This window comes from Bombus flavifrons, chromosome 4 (genome assembly GCF_040668555.2).
Source record: "Bombus flavifrons isolate JBK064 chromosome 4, iyBomFlav1_principal, whole genome shotgun sequence".
Lineage (NCBI taxonomy): Eukaryota > Metazoa > Arthropoda > Insecta > Hymenoptera > Apidae > Bombus > Bombus flavifrons.
Window position 1 is genome coordinate 11639126 of NC_138445.1, and position 25742 is coordinate 11664867.

Below are 25742 nucleotides of genomic sequence, written 5' to 3' on the forward strand. Positions count from 1 at the left end.
CGGATATAGTGAAGCAAAAAGCATTCTCAGAATTGTCAGGTCGTTAATCTGACATAGATTTGCATAAAGTTGTTGACTCACGTTAATGCGTAAACGGTTGCGAACGTGACGAATTCCACGACCATATCTCGAGTGCTACTGACACTGAAACGTGAATGTTGATCGACTATTGAAACCTAAAATCTTCTGTTCTGTAGTTTCAGCATTTCACTCGAATGACAGTCAAAGGTAAAATTCCGAAAAGTTTAGGTCTAAATTGAAATTTTTAGAAGAATTTAATTACCGTATTTTTTAAAATTAAAGACGAAAGAAATTAAAATTAAAAAAATCTCTTGCATAATAATTTATTAATTAATGATGTTATTGAATTTTGATATTTGGAATCTTAATATTATCCTTTCTGATCAAAACTGTAGAATTCTATCGTGTATATCTTTTTTCTTTTTACGATAATGGATTGCTAGGTAATCGAGCTCAAACTCTGCACCATTTCATTACAAGATATAGTAAGTCGTATAGTGTGTGATTCGTTTCTTAATTCACCGTTCGAGAACAAAAATTCTCTTAAGTCTCCATTAAATTTTAATAGAGTGGATAGAACATATTCGTGAAAGATCCCTTTTTAGATATTCGCGTGGGTGTTGGTGATAAGCTAATCACTACGCTTAGATTAGAATAATGACTCTTATCGGTTAGTCCATAAAATAGGGCGACACGGAACGGTATTATGTAGCAAGTTAACAGCGCATTATGTTTATTTATAATAAAACACATTAGAAAGTAAACAACCAATTTCATCAAAGTAAAATTTCGCAATAACTTCTAATACCTTCGTCGCATTTGAATGCTTTAACACTTCTTTCTTTAATGTATATTTTCCTAAAATGCTATTTTTAGGAGTTGAGGAAAATTAATTGCACGAAAAATCAATCACTATCGATAAAAAATAATAAAGAGCATATGAATCAGCTATTTATTAAAATATACATATTCATTATATTAATATTAATTTTAACCCTAATCTTATCTGTAACCAACAATAATAATAATTGGTTTATCCTTTTTTATTTATGTGACACATGATTAACATCAATGAGTTAGGTTTAAAGTAGCTTACATAAAGATATGTCCGCCTAACCCAGAATATGGTGTAACGGAAAGTAAATTTAATTTAAATTTTTTACATGTATCTCGAACAGTAAAGCCGAGCGACGGTGACATTTATAGGAAAAAGTTGTTGAGATTGACGACGTTAACAACATACTTCGAGGTCATCGAAATCGTTGACGTATGCCTCTATGTAAACAATTACCGAGAAAACTTCCACAATGTTAATTACCGCGAAACGCAGTAAATTGCCACAACGAAGCGTAAGAAATTTTTGAACCGATTAAATTCGAGGATATATCTCGACGAAAAGTGATTCTGGCTCAGCGATTCCTCAAAATCCAGTTAGTTAGTACAACTCTTTTAGGCAGAACGACATGATTCCGACGCTGAGAAATGATGTCGAGTGGACCGTTTTGTAACCGAGGAAACGATTCACGTAAAAGGAAAGGACTCTCGTGCAGTCTTTGCGTTGGTTAAGTCGACAACAAAGCCCTAAGATCACTCACTTTAAAGTAATCATGATTCTGTCGAGATGTGAGCGGCAGAAAATATTCGTTGTTGTAGACAGTTTCCATTACTGGAATTTTTTATCTTTTTTTTATTGGAGGGTTGAGGAAATTCAAAGAAATAAAACATTCTAATACGCGTCTTCATATCATACAACTTTACATATGCACTTTACATGAATTATTATGAAATTTTATGTTTACAGTTCCGTAACATATAGTTTAGACATTTAGTTCATGAATTCGTTCGTAATTTCGAAATGTTTAGTTTGCAACGTTTGGTTCACGGTTTCATAATTTTTAATCTGTAGTATTTAAACCACGCATTTTAAGTACCTTTTGCATAATAACCTGAAGGTACGTATAGCGTTCCTTTATTTTAAACCTTACATCTGTTGAAATACTATGGTATTTTTGAGAAATATCTATAACACTAAGAATACATTGTTAGAACAGCAAATGTAGCACGCATTTTGGCTCCTGTTTTATTGAAAAAGTTTGCCAACTACGTTTTCAACGTCTGCTGTTGATTTATGTTACTTTGAAGAATTATTCCCAAGATCCTTTTAGGAAGAATAAAAATACCTTGTATATGAAATCGCTAATATATGATAAATAAAACTATCACTCATAGAACGCAATTAATGAATCATGTGAGCATAGTTATACAATGCGAATCAAAAATATCAAAGCTTGACACGTATATTATTATTTGCTTCCAGATAATTTATAATAATTTTAGCGAAGACATTTAAATTTAGAATGCTTCACTTTAAACTTATGTACAAATGATATTTTTCGAAATCAAGTATCCTAATTTAAATCTAATCCAGTAGTCCAAATTATCTTGAAATTGATTGAGAAAAAAGTGTTAATTTCTTATTCCATCAAAATTAGCTCTTCGAACTGGTCTTTTAAAGTGTGCAAACTTTTCAGTCCAATTTAGTTTAGCAAATACTAGTAGGTAGCCAGGCGTTTCTTCGTTTGGGAAAGAGACCAACTCGTCATCAGATTCTTACATCATTGCTTGATAAATTGTTAGATAAAATTTATTTTTTATTAGAATTTCCGTGTGTCAACAAATATTAGATTAGATAATGATGAGTCAGTGATTGTTTTGTATCTCGTGAATTTGAAATACCAGAAGCTACATCATATGTATAAACGTGTTTATTGATTAACCAACCCAAATGGCGAATAATTTCCCACAACATGTTTAATTCACGGGACAAATGCATTTTTGAATGATTATTACAAACCACAATGAATTTACCTGCAAATATATTATTCAAGATATTATTTATTATGTGCATATTAAAAGCTGTACAGTGAAAGACTAATTTTCGATTAACCTCGTCGATGATTCTCGAACAAAATAAAAAATGAATAATGATTATGTTTTTAAAACTTTCGAAGCATAATTGTCTTCTTCAGATATAGATTACATTCTTCTATTAATTAACTTATATCCATCAATCGTAGTTTTAAGAGCTGCTTATGGTTTATCTGTATTTTTATATTTTTGTAGCCAGCACAATATGTACGTCAACATATATCTGTTAAATTAAGTGATACAGTAGAATATACAGAATGTTTCGTATGTTAGAATCGAAGAGAATTGGATAATTGAACGGTCACCCTGGCAAACTCTGTCACCTCTACATAGTAATTTTCTTTAGAATGCTTACAAACGTATTGATCCTTTCTTTCTATTCCCGACGTTAATGGAGCTCAAAGGTAAAAAGAAAATACAATTTAATATCCCATCCATCCCATCCCATTTTAAACCAATTGAATGAAGTATTTCAAGCTTTCCTCAAAACGAATACGAATCTGCTGCTGCCTCATTTTCCTTGCTTCCGACGCGTTATTCAAACTTAGAAATAAGAGGAAAATACGACTTATCGTCTTCCCACCTATCCAATATCCACTTTTTTATCAATCGAATAAAATATTTCTTTTAAAACGCATACGAGAATGTATCGATCCATTCTCTGGATTTGTTACGTTGTTGAAGCATAAAAATAAAAAGAAAATATGAATAACATTCCTTCGTCAATGCAATATCTAATTTTCGTTCGATCAAATAAAATGCTTTTCCTTCGTCCCGTTGTAAAACCTATATTAATTCCACGAATGTCGACTAAGAGAACATGTTGATGTAACGATTAATTACTCGGAAGAATCGATTATCTCATCGAGTATATAACCCCTATAACATAAACAGCTATCTAGACACTGACATTAGTATATCCGCGCTACAGTGAACATTCCTATACCTAGCAGTTACGGAATTGTATACACTAGGATACAGTAATACAGACTGCAGAGTCTGCGGCAGGCGCCATGGACATCGATCTGTTCCACTGCACATTCTCTCGACCCAGAGAAAAGCACCCTCTTTCTTTCTCGCTCTCTCTGTGGCTGCTTCAATGACTCTTATCTATATTGACACGAGCTTTATTCTTTCGATTCCATCTACACAGGCTTTTATAGGCAAATTTTTTTATGGCTTACACCCATCATATTTGCTTATTTTTCTTTGTTCTTCTTTGTAGAAAGATTCTAGCTTACTAACCTACTGGAACTAGAACTCAAAGTTCTAATTTAAAAGTTAGGTACAAAATAGATACCATGGTGTATATATATATATTTTTTTTTAATTAATTGCTTGGAATCAGAAAATTGGTTGAAACTGTAAGTTGAGTATTATATCGTTTGGGAAAGATCGGTTCGGTTAAAAGTTTTAAAATTCGTTTAAAAATGATGAGTGTGGCCTGGCAGCAGCGAAATTTGGTGCAATGTAGGACGAGATAGTGTACAGTATTCTTTTTAATCAAGTTAAAAGATAGACGAAAAATGTAGAACGTAAAGCACCCGAATATTGTCGTAAATGAAACCTGTTTCTGGATAGAGGAACAGAAGCCTAGATGGAGAGAAGTTTAGAGGGACAGTTCCTGCTCAAAGTTCCCGACGTTATTAAACGAGGCAGCAGTTTTCAAACTAGGCTGTGATAGTTGCATTAAGGGAAAATGACTTCTTTATCAAAGTTTTACAGAGATAAATACTTTGTTGCTGCTACTATGATTTAGTTCAAAGTTCAATATTTTTATCGATTACTGTTGGGTGTAGCCACCATTGGTTGATCATTTCTAAGAGGGTTGTAACAACTGTTCGATCTTAACTTTATGCATTGTATTATGACTCTCGCTTCTTCGACGTTATGTTCTGACACGATAGAACGTCTACAGGTATTGGCCTCATCGATTTTGTTAGGAATTATAGACCATTAAAAGCGACCACTCCATTATCTGCACCCCGTAAATTTCATGGAATTACGATCATGAATCCTCTGCTTGTCTTGCCTTAATGGTAATGACATAAGACGATGGTGAAGCCTGCATAAATCCTTTCGCTGACTTTGCAGCTTCGTGCAAAACAGTATGCAAACTGGGTGGAGCCTGGTTGGCGTGCAATATTTTATCGATTAATAATCGTGGAGCAATGTTGCGATATTAATTGTTCCCTTTATCATATACTGATTAGTATTGTTTCATTCGTTAAATTGCGAAATTTATGGAATTCTAGAAATGATGGAACCGTGAAGCTCGTGAAACGAACATTGCACGAGTACAATATGTTTCGAATGTGTTTGTCGTGTCTCTGACGAATTTATGACTCAAGAGATAAAATTTTCGTGTCGAGAACAGACAGCATTATATTCATAGAATTGTAAACATTTTTGAAACGTTTTATACAAGACATCTTTTTTAAATAGCGAATATTTTTGAATATATTGAACTTATTTGTAAAAAAAAATGTTAATTATCATATAAATATAAATTCGTAAGAAGAATATAATTATTATTTTTTAATTATCACAGATTTGAATGATTTTCAGATTTATCAATTTATCTTAGGAAAAGCATTTTCTTACGTAATCCTCTGTTTATAACGTTTTGAGAATTTCATCACCTTCGTTTGCGTTTTAGTTTATTTTTGTTTCAATTTCTAATTCCGTAACTTTTGCATAACAAATTTGTGAAATTTAGTTCGTGTTCTGGTTACATTATATTAAACTGTGCGATTTAGAACTCTCCGAATAACTAGATGTGTGTTATCACGAACACTCCTCAAATCAACATCCTGAATAACCATTTTACCTTTCACGCGACTGTTAATTAAAGATTACCATTTGAAAATTGATAGCGTCTACTATATCAGCAAAATAAATTTCATTCTTTAAGGGAAAAATCTCAATTTTAGTCGAATGTGAAATCAAAGTTAAACTTCTACCGTCATTGCTTTTTATTTTCAATAGATTATAGTAGAAGATAAGCATTCCAGTTTTATTTCCGTATTAGATAAAATATCATTGGTATCAGAATATCCAATATTAGATATTTTGGTATTAAATAAATTTTTGCTTCCTTCACATCTGGAAGTTTTATCGCGACTCTATACTAATTTAAAAATAAAATAAAATATTCTATATTCGTTAATAATAAATCATATAATCGCAGTAAATAGTTAAAGGTTCCATTCGATCGCATTATATTTTATTCCGAGTTGTAGAATATTGTGGAGTGCGAATAGGTTGGACAAAGGCTATCGATCAGCGAAGGGTTCTATCTGATATCTGCTATTCACCCTATTCACGTGTCACAACTACTCTGATTAATTTCTCGATCAGTATGATAGGAAGTCAAAGCGGGAAATGAACTTATGCTACGATACTGCGAACCTTATACGGACAACAACCGCTACATTTCAGGAAGTTGAGCGATGGGTTGCTACAACAAATGATTTTTCTGTGATAATACGCTGTAATTTACTGATATTTATAGCTTTGTTCTATATTTAGTTTTAGATTTAATAATTTATTGTATTTTATTTTCGCGTTAATGTTGCATTTATATTCGTGTATTATTTTTTTTTTTTTTTTTTTTTTTTTTGACGTAATTGGATGAAAGATATATTCATTGCTTTTCTTAATATAGCACGTAACAAGTAAAAAGGTCGTTAATCAAACGTAGTAACGGCATATATGAAAATTTTAAGTCGTGCCAAATTGAAACTGACAACGTAATAACACAGGAGAAGACAGAATGCACGAAGATTTATTAAACTTACAAATCTAAAAATTATTTTGTTACAAATTTCTAGTTTTATCCACTAAACTCTTTACGACAAAATGTCAATTTTTATGAGAAATTTTATCAAAAGTACACGATTCGTTCCATCCGTTTGCTAGAATTTTTTTCACAAAATGACTTTCTCGCGTAATCGAGAAAAATATATTTCAACTTTCTATCATTTTTATTTTCTTCTACAAACCTAACTTACTTTCTCCATAAACATCACTTATAAATTGCTTATCACGCGAAAACTTGTTGACATAAATATTTCACGTAACTGGCAGTAGTAGCCATAAACTTTTATAACATTTCGTACAATATATTAAATATCGGAAAGCTATGTAAAGCGATGGGGTATGATAAAAGGAAATATAACTATGTATAGAGTAACGTGACATAATATTTATAACAGTAATTTAGGCGTAATTGAATCGTATCATTAAAATCCGTCCATTAGGACACGTGTTGATCATCCAGTTCGTTAAATTCTGTTTTATGAATTAACTGCTTCCTCTTGAAACATTATTAACTCAAAGGGTAGTAAACCGAATTTGGGAATAGAAATGCTATTCGTAATTCTTTTTTTACAATATCCGTGGAAGTATATTCATCGCAAATGCCAGTATTGAAACTATTTTGCCTTCATTTGGAAAATTGCACGAAATTCATTTCAGTGGCGACATTTAATTATTTTTATATTATTTATATTATTATTGTTGCGTTCTATTTAGTTGTCGACGAGAAGGTAGCGTCAACTGACGTTTAATGCAACTGGCAATAAGTTCCACTTTCGACTAACCTGCTATGTGAGGGAACACTGGCACGAGAGAGAATTAAAGTTGTTCGAAAGTAAATTAACAATATGTAATTATTTATTTAAATCTTACTCGATGTTGACAATTGACTGACAGACTGACGGATATAAAATTCTTCGGTTGATAAAATGATGATTCCTCTGTTGACAAAATGATAACTAACTCTTCGATAGATAAAACGATGACTAACCCTTCGATAAACAAAATGATTACTAACTCTACAATAGACAAAATAAAAACTAACTCCGAATGGTAATTATTCGGTTGACGAACGGTAATTAATTAATATTCGATAGACGAATGGTAATATTATTATTATTCGATAGACGAACGGTAATTATTGTTACTGACTTCTCTAAGTCGCTATATTTATTTATATCTGTCGGAGATGAGAAGACGTTGGGGTCTTCCTTTTGAAAATGTTTGGGAAGATCCCCAACGCTAGTTCAAACTGCCGACTTCGTTTACAATTTAAATTGTCTTAATATTGTTATAAAAACATAATTAGATAAGTCTTCGCAAGATATAGCTTTTAGCCGCTTTAACTGTCTCTCATTTCAAATACTGTAAACACGGTTTCAAATAAACATTTTAAATTACCTTGATTTGATAGAAATTATCAATTTTACTTTCGCGTTACGGATCGCGCGGGGCGCGGGACGTGACAATTATTAATTAACCCCTCGAGGGATGGTATATTTGTTCATTTAATTTATCTTTGATTCAAATGTGATTCCAAAAAACAGAATGAGTACTTCAGTAATGAAACTCTTTCACGAATAGTAGAAGGTTCAATAGCCATTATTTATATAATTTGTATATATTATTATTTATTCTTCGTATTAAGAATAGAATTTAATTTCAACATAACAAAAGATAGTCCTTTCATAATAAATTCATTATTAAAGAGGTTGTCTCGTCTGAAATTTTATCGAGAAAGGAAAATTGAAGGAATAGTATATGTCGTAAAGTCACTTTCGCAGAACTAATTGATTTAATTAAACGAAAGTCCGTACGAGAAAGTCCTACATATCTTTCAACGATCATAATTTCTACATATTAATAGAAAACTTTATTTTCTTTTCTCTCCACTTTTTGTAAAGGAGAAATTTTTACCAGTATATCAATGAAATGATATATTTTTCCACTTTTTTAAAGATTACTGTCTTATCAACTAAATACATGGTTATTAACAACAAACAGATGCCACGGTGTATTATTTCTTTAAATATCTCTGATTCTTTGACAAATTTCAATACATCGTATATTTCATGATTTACCACGTTATCTTCAAAAACAGATTTGAAGTCGATAGTTTACTCTAGTATTTGGCTCACAGTATGGACTAGAATTAAATGGTCCATTGTAAAAAGTAAACTAGATCTTCCGCACTGTGAAGCAAGTTCCCTGTACATTTTACAAAAACGAAAAAAAGAAAAGATTAGTTCGTACAGTACAGTCACGTATCGCATTTTTTTTATATCACGGTTGATCAACGTCCATTGATCAGTGATCAGGATCCAACTTCCAAACAAACATTTATCTCTTACTACGTGGCTTTTATACTCGTCCACCAAAACACCTCGATACCGTACAAGTGAGATAAATATCCTATTCGAGACATTCCAACCGAATAGAACTCCGTATAACCTAAATCATATTATTCGCCTGTACATCGCGATTTATCATCGGCAAACAATTGATTGACAATTATTCCTCTATCGATCGTGCCAATAGTCATCCGACAGAGAACGAGTAACGATTTCTTTAAAATTTGATCACGAGATGCAGCGCGATTTATTTCTCTTTTCACCTTCGTCTCGTCTGTTCCAACTCGAGTTTTATAAACAACCTTCTGTGCATCTCGATACGATCGACGATTTTTATCGTGACAAAGCACTTCTCGAAGTCCGTACCATAGGTAATAGACTGCTTGATGATCTCATGTGTATGGAGTGTATATCTGTGATTTTCCACTACCATTATACGAGACGAACGATGTCAAAGTGCCTGAAAAATCTGCTTCGACGACCCAAGGCGGATAAACGATTTCCTTGGCGTTCGAGATCTTCTTTAATGAGTATACGCGTTCTTTCGAAGAATGTCATTGATTGAAGACGTAAGAGCGGATCAATATATCACGAACGCCTCTTGCAGTCAGGATGATGTAACGATGTTTGCTTAACACTGGAAGTAGGAATTTGTTGTAAAGATGTTTCTGAAGTAATGATTATCTCCATATACGTATCTTTAAAATTTGTAAAATAATTTTATGAAATATATGATCGCTATTAGTAAATCGCATCGGTGGATTGTTTAGAAATAAGTTTGCAAAGATATTAATTTTTCTCGTGGATGTGGAGGTAAAATTCTATCCGTGAATTTTAGAAATTACGAATATTCCAATATATCTTTAAAACTTACGACACGACCAATTTTTGTAGGTTTAGTTAGTGGATTGTGTTGAAATAGGATGAAAAACAAAATTTAGATGTAAAATAAATATCGCATGGAAAGGAATCAACTGGAAAAGTTGATCATTCAGAAAGAGAAACGCTCGATCGTTTCGATTTACTTAAATTGAATATAATTCAGTTGTATCCGACCGCGCATACGAAAATGAAATAAAACAAATTGAGAGGGAACGAGAGAATTTCATAATCGCATCACAGAAATGAATCATTGTCGTGTAAATTACCTTTACGGGATTGTTTCAACAACATGGTTCAACAACATGGCTCAATAACATGGTTTTCAGCGGCACTTCCAGCTACTCTTGGTATGTCGTAGTATATCGTAGAATATGCCGTGTACTGCGTACGAGTTAACTTGTAAATAGGTTTATTCGTCTCGACCTCCCGTCTGCTTCTCATTTTATGCACCTCGCAAAATACTTTGTACGAGCTTCCTGCGAGTAATTATATGCTTACGAATATATTCCGTTTTGTGGTTAAGTGGAAATTAAAAGTAATGAAACTATGATTAAAATATTAAACTATACGTCACCGTCGAGACTTGGTTTACTATAAAATACATAACTTCATTAACGAGGAAGAGCAGGAACGTGAAATAAAAAGATGCCAGAATGTTTATAAAATATTAAATTGTAAATATTTAACCCATTAGGGACCAAGCGGTGAAACGAAGTTCGTAGGAAAATTAGAAAATATTTTGACAGTTTTTGTTACGTGATTGCGAATGAGACGTTATTTCGTTAACGCAATGTTGGTGTTTAATGTGTTAAAAATCGTAATATTTGAAGTTAGAGGGTTCACGTGACAAAAATCAAGACGTTTTGGAACGATTGAACTTCAAACGGAGTATCGTTGACAAAATAGCAGGTTTCCTTGAACGCTGTCAACTCTGTGTAAATTGGAATCCCCGCAGGAGCAGCTTCTGGTGTGAAATTCAATTTAATCGTGACACGATCCTGGCACGAGCAGCGTATTCCACAAGGTAAGGGAATTGGTAAAAACCTCGAGGGCTTCTTCACTTGTCTGTATCTCCGCGGCCAATGATCCGTACGATGTGCGAAACTTTGAAAAATTATTTTACGACTTTCGAACACATATATGTATAACGCTGTATGTATTCCATTGCAAACAATTTCCATTATGGAACTGTTGAAAATGACAACGTGAGTTCGTGCTCGCCATCCGTATGCAGATGCGTTAGTTATAAGAAATAGTAACTAGAAGATAATCCTGGTTACAATCGATAGATTTAATCGATAGACATAAGATGCCTTTTTGTTTTTATCCCTTGTTTTTGTAAGCGCGTGCAATAAAGGTTTTCTTGGCTCAGAACGGTGTGATAGATTTATCCATTCAATAAAATAATAACTATTGTGATCCTACCTCTGAATATAGAAATAACAACAGGAACTTTCATCCGGAAACTATCGTGTACTCGATAGAATTTGTATGTGTAATCCGATATAGCGTAGTTATTAATTAAGACTGTAATCCATTATGAGAAACGAAATTATGAGCAATTAGAAATTATTATTAGAAATTATTGAGCAATGACAAACAGTGAAATAATACGTAAAAGTCGTGTATTTATCCTCCTTCTGTGTTATTTGTTTTCTGTTGCAATTTTCCAAGATGTAATTTCGTTAATGATTCGTGACAATTTTATAGAATGATAGAATTTATGTATGTAGAATGAGTTGATCACGATATTGTTTCAATACACAGTACCAATAAGAGTTCTTGCATACAGTATCTACTAATTGTTCTTAGAATCTGTGGTGTGTCGCCTGATTCTATTGCAGCAAGATATGAGTCCATATTTCTGCCTCTATACCATTTGTTTTACTTTTTCAAGATCTAATTTCTTACGATATCGATGATTCTTTACTAATTTCGTGGAAATGATGGAATTTATACGCAACGAATTAGAAATAACCTAAATAATAAATTACGAATAAAAGATACTTGATCTAGATTCTAGGTTGAAAAATTCAAGTAACCATATTTGAAAATAATGTGGTATCTCAGACGGAGAACAAGGGCAAAATGGATAAGTCAAGGACGGAGACAAGGAAAAATAACCCGCAAACAAGGGCGGTTCTAATAATGCAACTTTGAAGGCTGCATCGCAAATGCAAATTAAAATCTCTTCTCTCTCTCTCTCTCTTTCTCTCTCTCCCATCTCTGGCTAAAATATCTTTGAACCCCGCTTTCATACTAACGCCCACTAGGAATAAAACGTTTATTGAAGTAGCTGAAAGCTTTATATTTTACAAGAGTAAGTACATTTTATTCGATTCAATAAATTTTATATTAACTAAAATTTACTACATCACAGATATTTATGTGTATTTTTACGAATGTAATTTAGAAAATGGGACTTAGTTGAAAATACTTTTACTGTTATAAAAGGTACTATATTTTGGATATTTCATAAATTTTTATATAGCGTATTCTATGTATTTTAATATACATCTTCAAATTTCCCATAAATAAACAAAAGCCCGCAGCCCGAGAATATCAATTTTGTTAAATGTTAGTCATCACACAACAATAAGCACGAATGTCGATTCTCATAGAATGTCACGCGATGAATTTATTCATTTTTCCATTGAAGCGGAAGATACTCTACATTCCCGCATCATAGATTATTTCAATTAAATCGTCGAATATCCTTCCGAGGCAAGGACGTTTTGCTTCACGTTAAAAATCTTTTCTAATTTACATCTCTTTCCAATATCCACGCAGCGTGTAGGAGATCGATGGAACCCGAAATAAAACAAAATTATAGCCCGGCGTCTCGCGTAAATTGAATTACCTACACTACCCTGTTCACAGTTACTTAAGCAGACTGCAATTTAATAAAAGCAGTTATTGGTGGATAGGATCGATACGATCCCGAAAATAGGAGCGAAATTCTGACTACTCTGCTGCTATGGAGAATACGCACACGTAGAGTAATAAGAAAAATTATTGATAGAATAAAATTTGTTCTATTTGCCTGAAAAATTTATTTCGTTAAATCTAAACCGTGAAACATTCAGGCTAATAAAGTTTCCTAACTCTCAAGTATACGCTAACTTATACGAATACGAAGTTAAATCTAACTGAGATTAATCTAAATTAAACTTGATGAAAATATAGTAAGTTCCTTCTGAGTGAAGGAATTGTTGGAAAAATTCCAAGTTCATTTATAGCTTTAAAGGGTATTTACATTAACCAAGATAGCACGTTAGTAAAGCGATTGTACGAAAAAATATCCTAACAAGAACGCAAACGAGTTGGAGTTAAATCATTTGACTAATTGGATAAAAATGTTGAACACTTGAATTTAAATCGCTAACCCGAACACTCAAGCGAAAGGACAAAAAGGTGCACTTCAAATTACGTTATTTGAATTCCTCTTAAAGCTTGAAAATAACATTTTTAAAAACTAGGTTTTTGTGGAAACTAGGAAGATCGATCAACGTCAGGAATTAAATAAACGCACCAGAAATTAGATGATCCACAGGAAGTGATGGAAAAGCGATGCCATCAGAAATTTCCACCTTTCATTAAAAAGCGTTGGTCTCGCCGGCCCAACGTTTCGTATTACATTACGTTCCTCGTTTAAATCCGAGATCCCGCTGGCAGATTACAGAGTGCATTTAATCAAGCCACTTCGCAGCCGTGACTCGCTACTAAAAAGCATTCCAGCGGAGGATAAGTTAACGAAAAAGCGTCACATAAGAAAAATGAAAGAAATTATACCTTGAAATATTAAACTGAGATTTAGGTTGTCACGTTTGACCCGTGGTCAAAATTTATATGATATGGTCCGCGATATAGCGAGATTCTGAATTGAAGCATCAAATAACGACATCGATATATTGATTTTACAATGTGATTCAATCCGTAGCATTTTATCTTCTTCGACAGGAACTGAATCAAGTCTAAACTATACTTTACGTAATTTCTGATCCTCTACGTGACCAGTTCAGAGTTGTCACGCGGTGATGCGAGCGGAGCAGGTCACGTCTACGTTCCAAAAGCGATGGAAATGGCAAACGGATTGGAAGAGAGAAGGAGTTATGACATCGGGTTACATATTTCTTGGTTTAAGGCGTATTATGAATTTTTCAGAAATGTTATTTTCGAATCTGACGTTTTTCATTCTTTTTTTTAAGATTATTACCACAAAAGATCATTATTTATTTCTCGTTATTGCTTCTTTTATCTTAGAATAATCCACGGTAACTAAGCTATATAACGAAAAAGAGATAAACATTTCTCTGTAATCTCTTAAATTATATTACTTGCACGTGGAGTTAGTATTAACAAAATAATCTAAAAGGTTTAGATTAAGAAATATGAAATCACTAAAATAAATAATTTCACAGGCATTTTAATAAAACATTGTACACTCAAACACGAAGATATATCGCAGAGTGCTTTTCCACGTTAAACATCATTCATCAGGAAAGGAGGGTAACTAACCCAAAGCTTTCAGACCCATTCCTATATTTTCGATTTCTACGAGTATCAAAATATCCTAAGACGTCCGTAAACCACTGAAACTACCCCTTGTCCCAGTACGTGACATGAACAGCACGTTTACTCTGTGGTCAACCTATGGTCATTATTGGTGGTCAATGATCATTTTCTCCGAAATAATTCCTAGCAGCTATTGTCCGGATACCAAAGACGTTCCTAAAGCTCTTTGCTGTCGATTTCTATTACCCACGTGGACGGTATCCGTCTTTAATCAATGAGTGCAAATAATGTTATCACCCTAAGGACCCCTGCTATCCTTCGACTATTCTGGGATAAATTCCAATAGGATGAAATTGAGACTTAGAAAAATTTTCACGTTCGAGGAAGCAATCCTGCTGAGAGGAGAATTCTGGATTGAATTCCAACAAGGGGAAAGAATTCGGGCAATAAAGACACAATGGCATAAGTATGCGGAAAAAGGAGTTTGTTAAATGCGAAAAAAGGTGATACGGCTACATTAAAAAGGAAAGACCTAGTAAATTAAATAAGCAGAGAAAACGAGGACAAGAGGCAAACGAGAAAACTACCCAAACATATGAAGAAATAAAAGAAATTAATCAAAAGATATAGAAAAGCAAAAATAGCAGAAATGAATAAAAGTACTGCGAGAACACTGAATAGAGCTTGTAATCTTTATAACTAATCTTCGCAAGGTAAAAATATGTAGCCTTTAATACCACAAAAGAAAGCAAAAAGAATGTAAAAAGCAGTCCAAAAATGTATTGAAAAAGTTACAGAATTAACGAAGGAAATACAAAGGCATTCATTAGACAAAATCGTAGAAGCAGCAAAAGAAATACACGAACGCTAAGAAAGAAATACTGTGGCAATAAAAGAAAGACGTGAAAACATCAAAGGAAGGATTCAATAATAAAATGAAAGCAGTGCACGTACCTACATGGAAAACGAGCTTTAAAAGCAATAAAAGGCCCGAATAATCACGCCAGAAAACACGATAAGAGCAACATTGTTACAAGTTAACGATATAATTTCTGATTTGTTCCATTTAGAAATCTCAAAGACAATGAGCTAAACGAAGCTTCTTAAATTGCCTGGATAAAAATCGCAGAAACTTACGATGAAATTACGATAAATATAGGACGAATAAATTACAATAACAACTAATGGAACTTGAGAATGTTTTACAAAACACATAGAAATATAGAGAAACAAAACTGCGGTTTGATAAGCGTTCAAATACTTTCTCGAACCAGTGTATACATATACAATTGTTAATAGCTGGTCAAAGAAATGAAAAGCCTTCGGTTTCCACTCGCATCATATCGATTGACCTCGATATTCAGAAAATCTGTTTAACCAGGCGTGGTTTCTGCAAGACTCTTATTTTTTCTTTTTCTCGATGGATTTGAAATTTCGATTAAAAACCTAGTGGTACAAAGGGATTAGGAAACTTGCAGAATATATAGCTTTTCAAAGGGTATATCCATGGAAATATTAAACGCGGAAAACTTTGAAATTTAATATTTTATGACTTATGGAGAGAAAGTTTTTGTGAATACGCGATACTCGACGATAATTTAAACCCCTTAAAAGTTTTCTAAGTTCCGCCTGCTCTCGTTTGTTCGTGGGGGAGCTGCTTTTCAAAGACAGGCTCTTGCGATTTCAGTCCTCTGGTTAAATTTTAACGATGGAAACAATCACCGATTCTGTATATGGTTATTTGACTCGGCTAAAAATTTTAACATTCTAATATTCAATTCTAAACTTGTCATATATTATAAAATATCAAGTTGATTGGAAAAAAGTCGACTATAAAATATCGTGTTGATGCAACGTTGACAGTTAATAAATTAACGAGTCAAATGGTCTATTTTCAAAAATAAATTGCTCAAAAATTGTTCCAATATACTTACATATATATAGCCAAACTATAGCTAAATTTTTTTTTTTTATTTAATATTTCACATTCACAATTTGTCCAATTTGGATATTTGGTAGAGATAGCCAAATTTGACAAATTAAAATTGCGAATTACTTAGTTCGTTCTAAATAACCTACTGACTCAAATAATCCTATCTTGCATCATCTTTACATCTTACATTATTCTTTCTGAATAATTTATATTATGCCGATATGAGACGTTTTCTATGCCCCAATTTGAGCAACTTCTATTTCTATTCGTTTGATTTCGAGTGCTGTGCACTTGATTATCTGGAATTGGTGTGTTCCCGGTAGAAACCGCAAAGCACAGGTACAGCAAGTTAGCCGATTAGCATTTAATGGGAAAATCCTCGTACACAACCTACTCAGTTGATCCAATTTTCTACCCTTTCCAGTACGTATTATCGATGTCTATGGCTCGATCAACTATCGGGAATTCCACTACTATTTGAGACAGAACCTGTGAGGCTGTGGAAAACCTTTAAATTGGCCTTTTCATACCGAATTAAGCGTTGATCTCGGCGTATTTCATTCCAGAATTTCAATTATAAACAGTGAGAATGAAAATTTAAATGCCTTCCCATATGTGATTCTAGGAATTATTGGGATTTTCCAACGCTATTTCGGGACCACAACTATGAAAAATCTTTAAATTAATCTCTTCATTCTGAATTCAGTGTTAATCTTGGTACGTTTCATTCTAGAATTTCAACTAGTAAAAGGTGAAAGGTCGATACGTTCTCTCGTTTGAACGAAAATCTGAGCTTCATTTACATTTCATTTTGAAATTTTAAGTATAAATGGTAGAAATAAAAATCTCACTGCATTCCGATGAGTTTCGATTTAAACGATCGTCGGAATTTTCTCTGCGATGCGAGGAAAAGCGACAATTATTCGAAATTTCTAAATTAATCGCTTTATCCTACGAATTAAGCATCGATTCTGTAACATTTGATTTCACAAAATTGTATTTAAGCCAGAATAGAATTTCCTCGAAAATATTGGACATGAAAATTTCGACATTTCACGAAACTTTATTTACACCACGGAAAATGAATTTCCCCGAAAATGTTGAGCATGAAAATTCCAACGCGTTTCAGTAGCTTTGTGAACCAAACTTTTTACAACAATTTAATGCAGGATAAGCCTGAAAACTGTTCATTTTGAAACGCGTCATTGTAAAGAAGTTTGTTCAACATGTTACTCAGAGTTACTCAATTAGACGCATCTGAAAGCACGAATAGTTTGGACAATAAACATTTTGCTACGATTTACATTTGCTACAGTTTCGTAGGTAGCTATAGCGTTAGTTTTCAAATGCATCATTGTAGAGAAATGTATTTCGAACAACAGTTCGAAGTTAGACAATTAAATGTGTCTAAATGGACAAATATCTTGAACAGGTTTGTATGAGTTTGGAAAATAAATTTCCTGTTACAACGACTGTAGAGAAATTTATTTAAACTATGATTCGAAATTTTCCAATTGTAAATGTTTAAAAGTACAAGTACTTTCAGTACATTTTTATAACTTTGTATAATAGATAATATTTTTGCAACATTTCCATTTAATGTTGAATATGCTTTAAAAATGTTAATTCTAACTTTCTTTCTTTACATAAATTTATCTCAGTTTTTATCTTTATCCATTCGATCACAAATGTTTGAAAACAGAAATATGTTCAACTCTTGTAAATTAATTCATGAAGTAATATATTTTTAGCGTGTATCCCGATGCAGAGTAGTCGCATTATTCTTTACGGCAGCAATGTCACTCGGAAGTTAGCTGGCCATGAAACATAGTGTAATGACTTCACGAGCCCATAGGGGATTCGAATGGCCGACCCATCTATTTTGCTAGTAGGGGAATTTTAAAGTAGCGGGCGTATGATGAAAAATTCAAATGACAGGATAAGATATGTTCAAACGCGATATGTTCGTTTACAGCGTAAAATGTGCTACAGGATATAGGGAGACAAGTAACAAGTCGAATATGTTAATTTTTATCCCATGAAAAATTAACCAGATGTAAAACTCTGATCCTTACAAATCAACAGGTGAACCAGAATACTTCAACGTTCACGAGTATATTCTTATAAATTAGATATTAAATTTATGATGCTTTATCGATGAAAAATATTTTGGATTAATAATAGTGATGCTTAAAATAAATTCTTTATTGATTCGTGCAAGACTTTGACTATTTCTACCGAGCAGATTAATTATATTAAACAGAGCTCTTTTATATAATGGAATATTCAGATATTATTAGCGAAAGTTTACAAGTCAAAAGTTACAAGATGTCAATGATAAAGTTAGATATCGATTAGATTTCAATAAATTTGTTTAAACGCGTTTGAATAAACCAGAATACTTTCATCGTTCAAATCAATTGTTGATCCTGAAAAGATCCAAAATTTAATCTAACTTTTTTCACTGTTTCGTCAAAACAGACTGCAATTAGATAATGAAAATTGGAAAAAAACTCGCTGAACTGCATAATTTAGCAATACTGATTTACCAATATAAACGGGTTAATCTACAGATTGTTCATCGTTCACGAATTGAGGACATTGTTGGGAAATAACGATCCATTAACTGGACAGCAATTAATCTCTTTTGTTTTCCGTTAAATTAGTAAAAGCTTTTACTGCACTCCAAAATGACGTCCATCTTATTTTCCCTCGCCATTTAGTCAACGCCAAAATGGTGTGCGTGCCTCTTAACGAAGGTATTGAATAGACATACGGCGAATCATATCTGCAAATGTCATTTCGTATTCATGCGATTTCACGCTTTGCAAATGTGATTTATTCCATTTTTCCTCGGCAGTTTCTCGCGCACGTGCCACTTCGTCGCGGAGAATGAAAGAAAAACATCTATCTTCAGGGAATTTCTTTTCCCCCTCGTTGAAACTAAAATTTTTGTATGCAGATCTTATCTTACTATAGAATGTTTTCCGTTCGATTCGCTGAAAGATCCTTTAACGTTCTTTATTTGCAACAAAGTAAATACCTTTAGCTCCGGAAAAATACTCGTGCGGAAATGACTGGAGAAACCGACCGAGGATACACGAAGCGCTTGATAAAACATGAGATATGAAGTCACGAGTAGCCTATGAATATTCATGACTCTAAAGGTATTAAGATCTTGTTACATACATACATCTAACGAGATGCTAATACCTTGTAAGTGAAAGATAGATATCGAGAATAATAGAATTGGTGTAAGAAACTTAATGATTTTGGTGATAACGTTTTAAACGCCGAGACAAATTCGAAACTTTCTTGTGGAAATAAAGATCTGGAGTATCGTTGAAACTGCATTTTTCTGTCTTCTCGAAAATTACCAATCTTAAACTCTTCAGAGACGTTCTATTAAAGATAGAAGGAGATAAATTCCTCCTGTTCTTTAGAGTTCTATTTATTTAAAAAAATATCTGTGTACATTAACGTATTGATCAACTCTGTAAATCGGAAAGTACAGGAAAGCGTTGATGATACACCGTTTTTGTAAATTTACCTTGGAGTTTACCATTATCTATGCTATCTTCTTGCTATGAAAGAACTTATGGAAATAGGTCATTTATTTTTTGCCGATGAAATATTAATCGTGTACTTCCACGCGTACTGGAACTAGTAAAAAGTAGAGTCGATCATTTTCTGAATCGCTCTGTGTCTCACCTTTTAACCCTCGACTCCACCCAGAAGCTAGTGCTTCACCTAACTATGCTCCAGTTATATCGATTCCAGCAACTATAACGAGTTCGAATGATAATAACGGTGTCTAGATCTCTCGTTTGCTCTGAAATGTGATACCATTGTAAGAATTTCCCACCGCAGAGAGAATTTCATTTGCCAGTATCAACCAAGTAGTTGTATAATAGTTGCTATATAAACGCGAATCGTAACAGTTAACTCAATTTGTTGGAGAGTTGACACGAAATACTCTTATAACAGAGATGTTATTTCTAAAAACAGAAGTCGAAGCCTGAAACAATCGTAGAAAGATGAACCCGGAGACTGTCGAGATCTTCGTGTTGGACAAATTGAACGACGTTTAAGTGACTTATTTCGGTTGATTCCGTGTCGGGAAAACAAAAATGGGTGTTGTCGAACGGAAACCCATTATTTCCTGAAAGGCGACCAACATTTTAATTAACTAAACAGTTAGCGTGTTATTCAGGTGTTGTACTTTACTTTACGACAAACGTAAACTGAAATCTACACGAGAGATCGGTGACACTCGCGAGGTCATTAACCTTTCGATTATTTATTTCACGACAGTTGCGCACGTGAGAAATCCTTTTGGTGGTCGTTCGCTGCTTTGGCCGACGACCAAAATTTGAGCAAGCAGAGTATGTGCATATACGAGTACGTTGATTGACTGCTGGAATATCATCGACGATGATGTGTTCTAATTGAAACGCTTGGTCGTTGAGATTCACGAGCGAAATCGTCGACAAATCGTTCATTAAAATTTAATTAACGGTGACGAGTGAAACGATAAAATCTCGCTTAATTATTTAAATTCATTCAATCGTTCGTTCAAAAATATAAAAAGCTATACCATAATTTCTAAAAAGAATAAATACAATCACGAAACTTTCAACGCGACATATTTCAAGAGAAATATGAAAAGTCTAAAAATATAATAAAATAACGAAAAACAAATAGTAGAAGTGTTAAAAACGATGGAATCCAGAATTCAACTATTAAATATTTATAATACGAGGCAAAATTGATCTGACGTCGACGAGAAAATTAATCTCGGACGATACACGAAAATTGCGTGGATTTTTCGGAATTAATTTCAATAAATTTTCAACCGAGTCAGCTGTAAATACTTTTTATTCGGATTATTTTTCATAAACAAAATTCAACACTTTAAATGACCGAGGCAAATTTGCAATAAAAATCTGTAAAGATGAAAATCCAGTTTCCCGAGTTTTTATATCCACGGCAATCCACCAGTTGATTTTTAACGATCGACTCAACAGCGAAGTATTTTTACTCTTTGATTAATTGAGTCAATTTGCCGTATGTTCGTTGCACGCATAAATCATGAATACGTGCAATGTACATGTATACACTCGCTGTACTGCATACTGTAACTCATTTAAATTAAACCAGTAAATGACAAAAATCTCTCAGTTATTTCTGCAACAGCAATCATAATTTAGACGTGCAATTTAGAAAAGTACACCCGGTATATTATATGATAGCGTTTCACGCTAAAAACTACGTCTCGTATCTAATTGTGCACAATGTGCGAACGTACGCGTGCGGTAACACTGAAATATTGACGATAGAAGTTTCCAACAGGATTTCGTTGATTTTCGCTAAGCGAATATCGCTGGTGAATTCGTATAAGCCGCCTAAAATTTCTAGGAAATTTCTGACGCACCACTGTCACGAAATAACTGATGGGTGGACAACATTTTGCAAGGTCGTGGCGTGTTCAATGGAATCCAATTTCGAGGGGAAACGAGAACTTCCGCCGAGAAGATTCGCGTAGCGCGGCCGTCTGAATAATCCTAACTTGTGTCTCTGAAACTTTCAGACCGCGATAATAATCGAATTACTGAATAGAGTTCTGGCGAAAGTTGCATGCCATTAGCGCAAAACCATGCTGAAGACGAACTTTTCGAGAAAAAAATATCTCGGTTGAATCGTTAAGAATTTTATGCCGGCCATCGTGGAACGAGTAGAAAAAATACGATGCAAAAACAACTTCGAAAAACACGACAGCAAAATCGATTAGTCAGGACGAATAAGCGAGCGAAACGAGTAACGGGTGAAACGTTCGAACAGAGGTTTGGTATTGAGAAAGAAAAACGAGGCGGAGCAATTGACGAATGGGAGTTGGATGCTACCGATTGTTTGAATAAGAGCACGCTTCTGTGCTGAACAAATATAGATGCAACTTTTTAGATCCTGCCGAGGACGTCCACATTAATTTAATAAAAAGAGAACATTATCACTGTTTAGTAAAGGAATTCTTTCTTACTAAATATACCAAATTACAAGTTTCTTTTACACAACTAATAATAAAAAAAAAAAAAATAAAATAGATCTATAAAAGTAAAAATTTGTAAGTCTTTTTTAAATAAATGGAATAGATATTTCTCTTCTTTTTTTTCTTCGAGTTTTCAAATACCATCGATTCTTCGTAATATGCTGTATATCGATCCTTTTATGAAAAGATAACAAAGATCCGGTTGCAGGAATTCGAGAAGGCTGTTAAGAAATATATCACGCTTCGGGAGAAAAAGTCAGGAGAAAAAAGGAAAAGCAAGAATATTCTTAGACCGCCAGATATATCGTTGAAGAGTTTAAACGATCCACGGTAAAATCGCGGGATTAAATCATCTCGATTAAAGCGTCTCGAATTCAAGAAACCAGACGTTTAAAGATATGAAACTGAAACGCGGTAGAAAGGTTAACGAAGGAACACAGTCACTTTAATATCGCGGAAAAATCTAAGAAGATCGAGATATTTTACTTGAGAAACTAGAGAACCTCACCGAGATGAATCCTGGAAAATATACGAAATTATACGTAAAATACAATTAACCCTCGCTACCAACTATCAGGTAATTCTTGTACTGACCCAATTTTTAGAAATTTTCTTGTGTTTCAACAGAAATGGCAATGGAAATTCTTGCATTCGCTGTGTGGTTTTAAAAACGTACACGACGGGTCACGTTAGAAATTACGAAATTACATCTGTTACAAATATGAATAAGCAAAAATGTAAGAAGCGAGAATTAAGTCAAGGCACAAAGGTTTCACAGTTACTTGAAAATACATACAAAAAGAAACTCATTTCACGCTTTTTGCGTTTACTGCCATTGTCTGTAATTGAATGGTATCGTCGTCGGTATAATCATCAACCTGCAAATGTTTATCCATTCACGAAGAATTTAAAATGCAAAAGCGCAAAAATGCTCAGAATGCAGATAGTATGCAAAGATATGTAAAATATCTAAAACGGTATTCATTATAATTGTATAGTAGCTAAAATAAACCTTCCTTTAGATATTATTTTATTACCCATGATTCAAAAATATTTACTTTTTATGAAAATTCACAGTCTTAATGATCTGAGTAACGATTATAATTACGTAGTTTCGTAGTTATCGCAACTTCTTTCTTTCATTTTTCATTCCATTTTTCATCGTATATCGAAACACTTCAATGAAATTCCTTTCTTGGAGACTGATCGACAGCCTAAACTCTAAATGACACTGAGACGTTTTGAATGCTGAATCTTTATCGGTGCTATTATGCGGTAGAATTTCATCGACACAAAAAGAGACGAAGCTTGATATATGGTCCCTCACGCAAGGGAACTTTGAACTTTTCGTCCGCTTTATCTTCCTTTTTACCTTTGGTTCGCTTTATCTTTCTTTTTGTTAAACGATCACCGACAATCAAGGAATACATCGGTTTCATCCATTATACTTCAATCATTGTTATCATACAACACTTCATTCGCAATTTGTTTCCTATCAACTAACTTCTTAACGAATTAAAGTAGCCTCTTACACCGCGAAGTAAGGCTAAAATTAAAGGATCGACAAAAATATACTTTACACAATTTAATTCAGAGCCGAATACGTTAACTCATTTCTTTTTCACCGTGAGAATCAAATATCTCAAGATTCTGATAATACTAGTCTCGATAAACTCCAACTGCGCGTATATCTTCATAGCATTTTAAAGGCGGTTTTATGATAGCCTTAAAATAGGTAGCGTCAGATACGCATTGCGGTATCGTTTTTAGAACACCGTGTTGACGGGAATAACGGCGTCGTTTTCCAGACGACGCACAAATTTCCACATCGCTCGAAGTGTCGAGTATTTTGCAAATTATGCATGTTTAAGGAAACAAAGCGACAACACGACGATTCAAATGCGAGAAAGCACGTAAGTTCTCCTGAAGAAAGTTTCCGCTTTTCACTTGGAAATCCTTTATTTCTCTGGGTACATGCCATTCGACTTTATGACAAAGGCCGCTCTACCAAATACTTATCGTTACATTCGCTTCGTTCTTTGAAAACCACTTTCTGCCAAATGTACAGTCGTGAGCCGACCCTGGCCGAACTCCAATTTCGGCATGACCCCGCATTGACCCCATAGTATTTTGGGCATTTGCCAATTCTGCTGCGTTCAAATACAACGTTTACGTCGAGTCATTGCGTGTCAAAATAAAAATTACCTCTGTAACCGAATAAATTCTGTTCAATGTTTGCCCTTTGGTCAATACTCTGGAAAATTTAAATTTCGCATAAATTGTATGATATCCTGTCGATATATTTATCAACGCGTGTATGAAAATATCACATTTACATATCCGGATACCCGAGAGATCGATGGTAACAATACGTGAATTCTATCGAAATACCGAACACGTTTGTTTCTGTGATTTACTCGCGAAAAATGTATCTGCTCGTTCCATAACTCCTCGACTCCTTAGCGCGTGCTGTTGTATAAGCACAACGTTGTAAGTTAGGAAAGATAGTTAACAAAAACGATAGCAAAAATATATTTGTATTATTAACATTCGATAAGAAATAATCTTTCTCGCAAGTTAAAAAAAAGTCGAATCTGAAAAGATCAACTGTACAGGACGAAAATTAAGAAAAAAAATTCGACAGCCACGTTTGTTCTCTTAGAAATCCATTCCATGGATTGATGTTTATTGCATACAAATGTCCAAATGCATACTTTTAAGCTATAGTGCATACCTATGGAGCATTCTGCGCATAGGTAATCGAAGACCAAAATTGGTAAGAGCGTAGCTATCAAGCAAACTCACGTAACGAGTGGGAAACTCTGAAATTGGTGTTTCACGATTAGTACAAGATGTAATTACGATGTTCAATGTCCGATCACAACGCCTGATCGAGTAACGATTCACAGGGCCACGATTTGCCTGATCTATCTGCGCTACGTGAAACAATTGTGTTTGATGTTCCAACGCACACTAATCGAATGCGAATTGACGGAAGAAACCCAACACAAAACAAGAAACACAAGAGAGAACTGGTTTCTGGTATTTATATGTCATGTTTGCAATAGACCCTCTTTTTCCCGAGAAATTGTAAAAATAGAGAAAAGAATATGAGAAAATCTGAGGGAAGAAAGGCGGAAACCTTCGTGCGCTTCGTTGAATGCTAAAACGTCGCGTGGATAAAACCAAGACTCGTTTTCACCGATAAACTAACACAAATAAAAATACCACTGTATTGTAGTTCTAT

At 33.7% G+C, this 25742-nt stretch overlaps 1 protein-coding gene across 2 annotated transcripts in view; it reads left to right on the forward strand.

The window, feature by feature from the left end:
• The window catches only part of MCU (mitochondrial calcium uniporter), a 75417-nt gene that overhangs the window by 5312 nt on the left and 44363 nt on the right, over nucleotides 1-25742 (forward strand). The window lies entirely within an intron of this gene.